At 40.9% G+C, this 8,216-nt stretch overlaps 1 long non-coding RNA gene across 1 annotated transcript; it reads right to left on the bottom strand.

Moving 5' to 3' along the window:
* Nucleotides 1-357: 357 nt before the first annotated feature.
* On the bottom strand, nt 358-3,825 carry LOC146523213 (uncharacterized). Its single transcript, XR_014870036.1, has 2 exons — nt 3,433-3,825; nt 358-3,112 (listed from the first exon to the last, which is right to left on the bottom strand). It is a non-coding gene; the product is annotated as an uncharacterized LOC146523213 (long non-coding RNA).
* Nucleotides 3,826-8,216: the final 4,391 nt, after the last annotated feature.

The following is an 8,216-nucleotide window of genomic DNA, read 5'->3' as shown; positions in this document are numbered from 1 at the left end:
AGACTTATTTATGACGACTTTTTGACATGAAACCCTCGTACTCTCAACAAGCAGCGGGTGCTGCCGTGGGCACCTCGCCCGTGCCAAAGCGCTCACAGGTTCACACCTATGCGTCCAAACTGCAAATGAATCGCGCATGAGCAAAGCCGCTGCTCCCGCACTGACTGTCACTGTCAGTTCTTCTTTTACTGTTATGTTGTTTTGTGGACCACAAGGTTTAAAACTACTTATAAACACACACACACAGTAAGTCCACCAGAATGCCTATTTCGGGCAGGGTTGGAATTGTGAGATAAAAAAAACAATAATTGCTAAAAGAAATTTAACTTGTAGTTTGTAATTCTGAATGCATTTAGGACGTTTTTTACTCACTTTATGTCTCTTCCACGATGTCATTTTTGTCTCCAACAACGTAGGTTATAATTACATTAGCATGACCAATTATGCAAATTAGGTGAGGACGTAATTTAGCGACTTTTAGGACAGCCAGTAACGATTTTTCCTTACTGAGGAGTTGGGAACACTGTTCCTTAGACTCTTTATCCAAAAATTGGATGGATATTGCGATTGTGATGTTAGCACATTGTGCTACAACATTGCTAGGGGGCATTATTACGTCTGCTATTTTTGAATAATTTAAACATTGTCTTAAAATAACAAATGAGGCAATGCAGTATATTTTATACTCTAACACATTAGTTAGAAATGACCACATTTAGAGGTCGTAGCGCTAGCTGAACAGCTAATGCTAGCAAACATGGGTAGCAAGCTGGATTCATAAACTGTTCAAGGGAAGTGCGTTTGTTCATGAATGCTTATTAGTGTATTAGAGACTAATAAAATAATTACTTAAAAAAAACTGAAGCACATTTTGTTTTTTTCTTCTTTTTGAACAAACACTTCCAGAGGTTTAACAAATTAGCGGCGCTAAGGCCTAGCAGACAGCTATCGGCTGTGTTTGTGCACCTTTCACTCAAAGTAGCCATGCTTCCAATTACAACATACAAAAATTTAGAAGGAAAAATCATCCACTGTACAGCTATTCATAGAGGCCAAAACCATTTTGTGTAATAGGCTGTAGACTGTAAAGCTGTATAACTATCCATTTTAATATTGGAGTCTGTGGTAAGTGACCTGTTTTGGCACTTCCTGTGTTGGCTTTCTAACTATTACCCCACTAGTAATCGCTGTGCTGTAATATGAAGTGCTACCAGTCACAAGGTGGATAGGCTATAAAAGCACATTTGCTCCAAAGTGTTGATAAAATAGAAAAAAGGGGAAATAAAATCCTTCAACGTAGCATTTCTTAAAAACTTTTACTTTACTGTCTCATATCAGTGCCCAATGGATATTTTTTTGTGCCTCATGCTATGAACTATCACGAGGCTTCATATCAGCACAGTAAAGGCGAGGGAACTCTCTTTCAGAACTAAACAGCACGGTAAACAGAGTTAAGATGGAGTCATCCTGCAGCACATCCCTGCTGCTGCTGCTGCTCTCCCCCTTAAATCTCCTCTCAATGGCTTCTTTATCAGTCTACTTTTTCTTCAGCGCTCTGCCTATTCACTCTCTCTCCTTCGCTTCCTCTCATCCTCTGAAGTCAGCGTCTCTGACATCTTTCTTTCTCTTGTCCTTCATTTGCCCCTGCCCTCCATCCTCCTCTCCCTCCATCAGCTCCACCGCTCCTCATTCCCTCGCCTCCTTCTTCCTTCATTTCCTCCATCTTAGCTTGTCATTACCGAAACAGGTCTTTTGCATGCCGGTGATGTCACAGGTGTGTTTGTGTGTCTGTGTGTGCGTCTCAGAATGATATTGCTCTCCTTCACACCGTGTGAATGAGATGATCCACCTTCTCGCGGCCTCCCTGCATCCATCCCCACATCAGCTCCACCACCGTCCCCCCCCACCTTGCCGCACACTTCCACTCGGATAAAGGAGTCAATTTGTCAGAGATGTCAGGGGTGCTAACGAACAGCCAGCTTCTTGCCATATGCCCGTGTATTTGTGTGTGTGTGTGTGTGTGTGTGTGCGTGTTAGCACTTCAGTGCTGTTGCTGCAACGTGGTGTGAAAGAGTGTGTGCCAAGTGTACTAAAGAGACACATACCCATGTATACATAGCTGCTGTGAGGAGACCTATGGAGCCATTTTTACTGCTGTGACGTGGTGTGTGTGTGTTCAGGCTACAGACCTGGTAAATGTGTTAATTAATATATGACAGCTCTATGTTTACCATGTAGCTCAACTGTTTGTACCCATTTCTGTATGTGTGTTTCTGCTTTAGTGTGTGTGTGTGTGTGTGAGGCCTGTTCTTCATCAAGCTCCGCCTGAGGAGTGTGATGACCAGCCTCTTTGACAGGCGTTACAGGCACAGCGGTTGCCCCGTCACCGCGGTGCTCGGGTCACCAGAGTTAATTATTCTCAGCGCTGGTCCATCAAGTTGCATTGTGTGGACACACACAGAGACACGCATGCACACACACATGCATTAACACGCACTAAACACACAGTCACAGCCAGACATAAAGTAAAAGCTTTGACCTGGTTAAAGACGATGCCTTTTAACTAAAGACTCAGAAACACACACAAACACACACACACCTGCTGGTGTCACAGTCATGCACACCAGGCCTGCATTATGTACCAAAAATCTGCCTTTGATGCAGTAGCATTGTTCAGAAACAAAATCATGGAGTCAAAATATTTGCTTGTATTAATCCACAGTTCTCAAGGTCACGTTTTGTGTTGAGAATTTTACTGAAAGAATCGTTCCTGGTGATCAAATGTAAGCTAATTTGCAGAAAACATTCAAGTCAACCCTGTAAACTCACATTTGATATGATTTTTGTCTTGCTTTTGTTTGTTTTTATACATTAGTTATGCAAGAAAATTTGAAGCTGAATTGTTTTCACGTGGTTTACCAGTTTCAAGTCTTTTGATAATTTTGTGCTTTTGTACTCATAGTAAACTAGCACAAAAGAGAAAATAATGGCATTTCACTTGTTTATTGGCTCAGGACACAGTTGGTACTCGGCATAGGATTGGACCCAGTTATTCATGATCCAGTTGCTTTTCTTGGGGTGTGATGGCGACTAATCACAAACGGTAAATGGCCTGTATTTGTATAGCGCTTTTACTAGTCCCCCCTAGGGACCCCAAAGCGCTTTACACACCCAGTCATCCACCCATTCACACACACATTCACACACTGGTGGAGGCAAGCTACAGTTGTAGCCACAGCTGCCCTGGGACAGACTGACAGAAGCGAGGCTGCCATATTGTGCCATTGGCCCTTCTGGCCAACACCAGTAGGCGGTAGGTGAAGTGTCTTGCCCAAGGACACAATGACCGGGACTGTCCGAGCCGGGGCTCGAACCGGCAACCTTCCGATTACAAGGCGAACTCCCAACTCCCGATCGCAAATGCATGATTACTTGTAACCTAGGTTCCCCGATAATCATAAAGCACAAAATGCTTCTGGTAATCCTGCTTTGATGTGCCACAAAAGCCATCCACTGAATGACCACGAGCAGAAGCATGATCTTGAAAGATATCAGGAGCCTGATCCATCGTCCGAGGGCTTCAAAAAGCTACAAAGTGCTCTAAGTGACAAAGCATGATAAACTAAAGACTAGGGGTGGGTTTTTATAATCGATTTATCGATTAAAATCGATTCTGGCTTGGATAACGTAAAATCGATTCATTAAAATCCTGAATCGATTTTTTAATATAAATTTATTTTGCCCGAAATGCCAGAATCTCTGGTGAAATCTCACAAAATTTCAACAACCACCAAACAGCTAAGACAGTAAATGAGAGCAGGAACACGGACTCTGCACAAAGACTTAAACACAGCGCAACCCGCGGATCAGAATCAGGTAGATGTCGCCTTTCTCACGGTTGGGGCTGAAAGCCGACAGCGCGCTGATTCTGATCTGTCGGCGGCTCCGCTTTGTGTTCACGCCCTTTATGCGCTGATTCCAAAGCTGTTAGTTTTATCTCTCTCCAAACAATATTGACCGAACCAGCAGCAAAAGAAGATCCAAACTACGCTTCACATAAACATCGTCATGTATTCACTCTGACTTTTGCTGTTTTGCTTCGACCACGATGTACAGCTCTCTCTCTCTCTCTCTCTCTGTACTGTTTTCTGCATTATTCGCTTGCTTGTTACGCACAAGTCTACCGTTGTTTACAGCGCTGTCGCCGACGTTTTTTTTTCCCGTTTTATATACTTCCGAAAAGAAAACCTAATTTCTGCCGTTCAATACTGAACAAATTTAAACTTTTTAAAATTATGCAAAATGCAAAACGTTTAGCCGTGTCTCTAATAAAACCGCTGTAACATCAGAGGTAATGTTCATGTGTTGATTAATGGTTTTCTTTCGTTTTTGATGTACTGCAGAATATTTTTATAAAATCCCAGAACAGGAAAATCACCTTCATGTTTTTCTGTGTTTTATCTTCAGCTACTTTGACACAAAGGCATCTGCTGTGATGCTCACACCTTTGATAAAGTCTTGTGTGTGTCAGCTTCCTTTTTATAGATACAAAAATATGTAAATGTACTGATCTGAATTATAGAGATTCAAATCGAAGTGAATCGAATCGAATTAAATCGAATCGTGGATCGAATCGATTCGGGACCTTGTGAATCGGATTTGAATCGATTCTAGAAATCAGTGACGATACCCAGCCCTACTAAAGACATCAATCTGTACTGTTTCTGTCGATTTACTTCTGTGTTTGGTGATTTAGCACAGTACAGGGTGGGCCATTTATATGGATACACCGTAATAACATGGGAATGGTTGGTGATATTAAAGTCCTGTTCGTTGGCACATTAGTATATGTGAGGGGGCAAACTCCTCAAGATGGGTGGTGACCATGGTGGCCAGTTAGAAGTCGGCCATCTTTGATACAACTTTTGTTTTTTCACTAGGAAGAGGGCCATGTGACACATCAAACTTATTGGTAATGTCACAAGAAAAACAATGGTGTGCTTGGTTTCAATGTAACTTTATTCTTTCATGAGTTATTTACAAGTTTTTCTTTGTTCACAGCCATTACCATGTTGAAGAGGTTAACACGTGAGGAGCGGATTGAAATTGTGTTTATATCTGGTGAACGCAGTAACCGGGTCATTGCAGCACATTTCAATGCAAGACACCCTACGAGACCACCCATCTCCCATGCTACAGTCAGCAAACTGCTTGCTAAGTTTTGTGAAACTGGTCCATAGACAATTGCCTTCAGATGACCCCATTTTATTACGGTGTATCCATATAAATGGCCCACCCTGTATGATCAGCAAAATTCAAATCAAAAATTTGATCTGATCCCCCATCAGTAACTTCCCACAGTAAACTACTTCTCTGGGCTCTTTTTTAAGTTCATATTAAACAAAATGACGTGCTACCACAAACAAATGTACTGAAATGAATATGTGGACTAAGAGTATTTTTAAATTCTGGCTGATAAGAAATATTCTGAGTTAATAGGAATAAAAAATGTATGTGTGTCAAATGAAGCAGGTATTATGTCTGCATATAAAGAAAATATAAAGTGGGCTAAAAAGTGCAAAGTGGTCATGTAAACTTTTTCAAGGGTGGATGAAAGGAGGTGAAAAGAGTGGTGGTGTGACAAGGCAAAAGTAAAACAATACATAAAGACACAAAGTTTCATAATAATGTAAATCAATGGAATATGACATAAAACAGCAAATTAATTAAAAGCAAAGGCTTCTACTTTTCTGCTTTACCCAACACGGTTTGATTGTGCTGACAGTAACGAACACCCGCTGTCATTACGTTGGCCTCGGTTGGGTTCGCTGTGTGTGCATGCTGACGGTGTTTTTTCTATGCGTGTAGTGTAATTGAGTAGCGGGGGAACGCATATGTGCCGTATGCAGGGCGGAGCTTGAGCGCATGGCTCATGAATCTAAAATGATTTGTCTGCTTTAACATGATTCGGGTGGTTCGTTTCTTTAACGTTGCAGTGATGGTGTAAGAACGATTGATGGCTGAGCAGTAATGCTGCATTAAATGTTTGGACTTCTACAGCTGAGCTGAGGATGATAGTGATTAATACGAGGCAGGCTTCTTACTAATTAAAGTCTTGTCATTCATTAATGAGCTGGAGTAATTGAGGGCTTAAATAAAGGATGGATAAAGATTGCCCGATGAAAACGAGAGAAAGAAATTCCTATTGTCTGTTTTTAATGTAAAATTGTGGTACTATATATATTGTTGATGATAACATTAATTTTGAGTCATTTTGAGGACTTGAGGAATTTTAATGGCCTGCACTTATCATGCATGTCCAGCTTCACTCAAAAACTGCTTCTTTAATCATTGCTCAGAATATCATGCTAATCCCTGTTATCTCAGTTAGTGCTACACCAGCTAGCTCATTCATTTGTGTTAAAGACGTATCGTTTTCCAGAAGAATAAGCTCAAATGTGTTTTTATCAGAACTTAAACGCGCATTATGGAAGAAAATCTGCTCAGAAATGACCGAGGAGGTAACTCAAACAGTCTGGGAGAAAACTCTTTAACACTTTTTACCTTTGTTTTTTTCACAGCAAGAAACAAAAACGGTTTCTTTTAATTCATCTGATAAGTAATATAAACATATATACCATTACATATTAACATGGCTGTAGTCTGAAATCAGCTCAGTGGCTGTAAAGGCTTGAGGGGTCATCTCTAATGTGATCATCTGAGGCAAGCTCTGGCAGGTGTAGTTTAAAATGTGCAAAAATGAGGGGCAGCCAATCAGATGACAGTAAGCTTAAATAGAACTAAGGCGACTTGCTTCAAGCAGTGAGCGAACTGGGGAGCTGCACCCAGGCTCGCTATAAGATGGATAAGGATTATTTCGAATTGCGAATCACGCACAGCTACTTTAGTAAAGAGCCTAGAAATGAGCATAGTAGATCCGCTTTAATGTAAACTCACATATGGTAAATGGTAAATGGACTGATTCTTATATAGCGCTTTTCTACTCTCCCGGAGTACTCAAAGCGCTCTATACAACACGCCACATTCACCCAGTCACACCCATTCTCACAAGCACTTTATCTATACTTAGTGCTATCTAACTACATTCACACACATTCATACTCCGATGGACGCATCGGAGAGCAACTTGGGGTTAGTATCTTGCCCAAGGATACTTGGCATGCAGACTGGAGGAGCCAGGGATCGAACCTCCAACCTTCCGATCAGTAGGTGACCTGCTCTACCTCCTGAGCTACAGCCACCGCAATATATATTGCAGTCATTTGAAAATGTATAAAATTCAACCTGATTATCATATCCAAAGGTTACTTGTGTAACTGCTGATAGTGCTAACAATTACCAGAGTAATCTGACATTTTGTTATTCCTGGCGGCTTCGACTGTAATGTACCACCATCAATCTGCTAAAATGCTAATTGTGTGGCACAGACAGAACAGCAGAGCACTGAGGGTGAGGTGAGAGAGAGATCATAGAGTTTATTGCCCACTTTATGGTACAAACCGGCACCAGAACTCAAGGTTAGTCTTGTTCACATATGGCAAAGAATGACTTTCCCTGCTGTAATCTGTATTTATTAAACACCAGATATCAGCTGAGCAGACACACGGTGTTATGAGATGTACCTGTTCATTCATTTAAAACAAACAAACTTAATAATAGGGTTTTAAACCTGTTATTAAGACTGTCAACTGCAATAGTAGGCTAATAGGATTCATTAGCCATTTTAAGAGTTGCAGCTTTTGTTTTATGTATTAGATTTAAAAAAAATTTGGTGCTTACTCAGGCAGGCAGTCAGGCAAAGACCCCATGGGTGGGCTATCACCATACAGTTTGTAAGGTTAATATATACAATATAATCAGGCCAAACTCCAAAACTTGGGCCTAACAAGGGTAAGAGATCACCTCTATTTGAATATATTAATTTTAAATTGTGTTTTTCTTTCCATTAATCAATCAGTTCCCTAGAAACATAGAAAAAAAACACTTTCTGGTCTCTTTTTTATTTATATTAGGAAACACGTTATTCCTCATTAAATGCTCGGTGAGTGGAACTACACTGTTTACGCTCTAAGATGTATTTATGGCTTTATATTGACACTGAGGCGAGTTCTGGCTGAAATATTTGGAGCAGAAGGTAGCCATATGTGAGTGGGTGGGGTGATGGCATAATGCTCAAGCAGATGCACACACACACA

This window comes from Neolamprologus multifasciatus, chromosome 3 (genome assembly GCF_963576455.1).
Source record: "Neolamprologus multifasciatus chromosome 3, fNeoMul1.2, whole genome shotgun sequence".
Classification (NCBI taxonomy): Eukaryota; Metazoa; Chordata; class Actinopteri; order Cichliformes; family Cichlidae; genus Neolamprologus; species Neolamprologus multifasciatus.
Note: the sequence above shows the minus strand (reverse complement) of the source record. Positions and strands in the feature narration are given on the sequence as shown.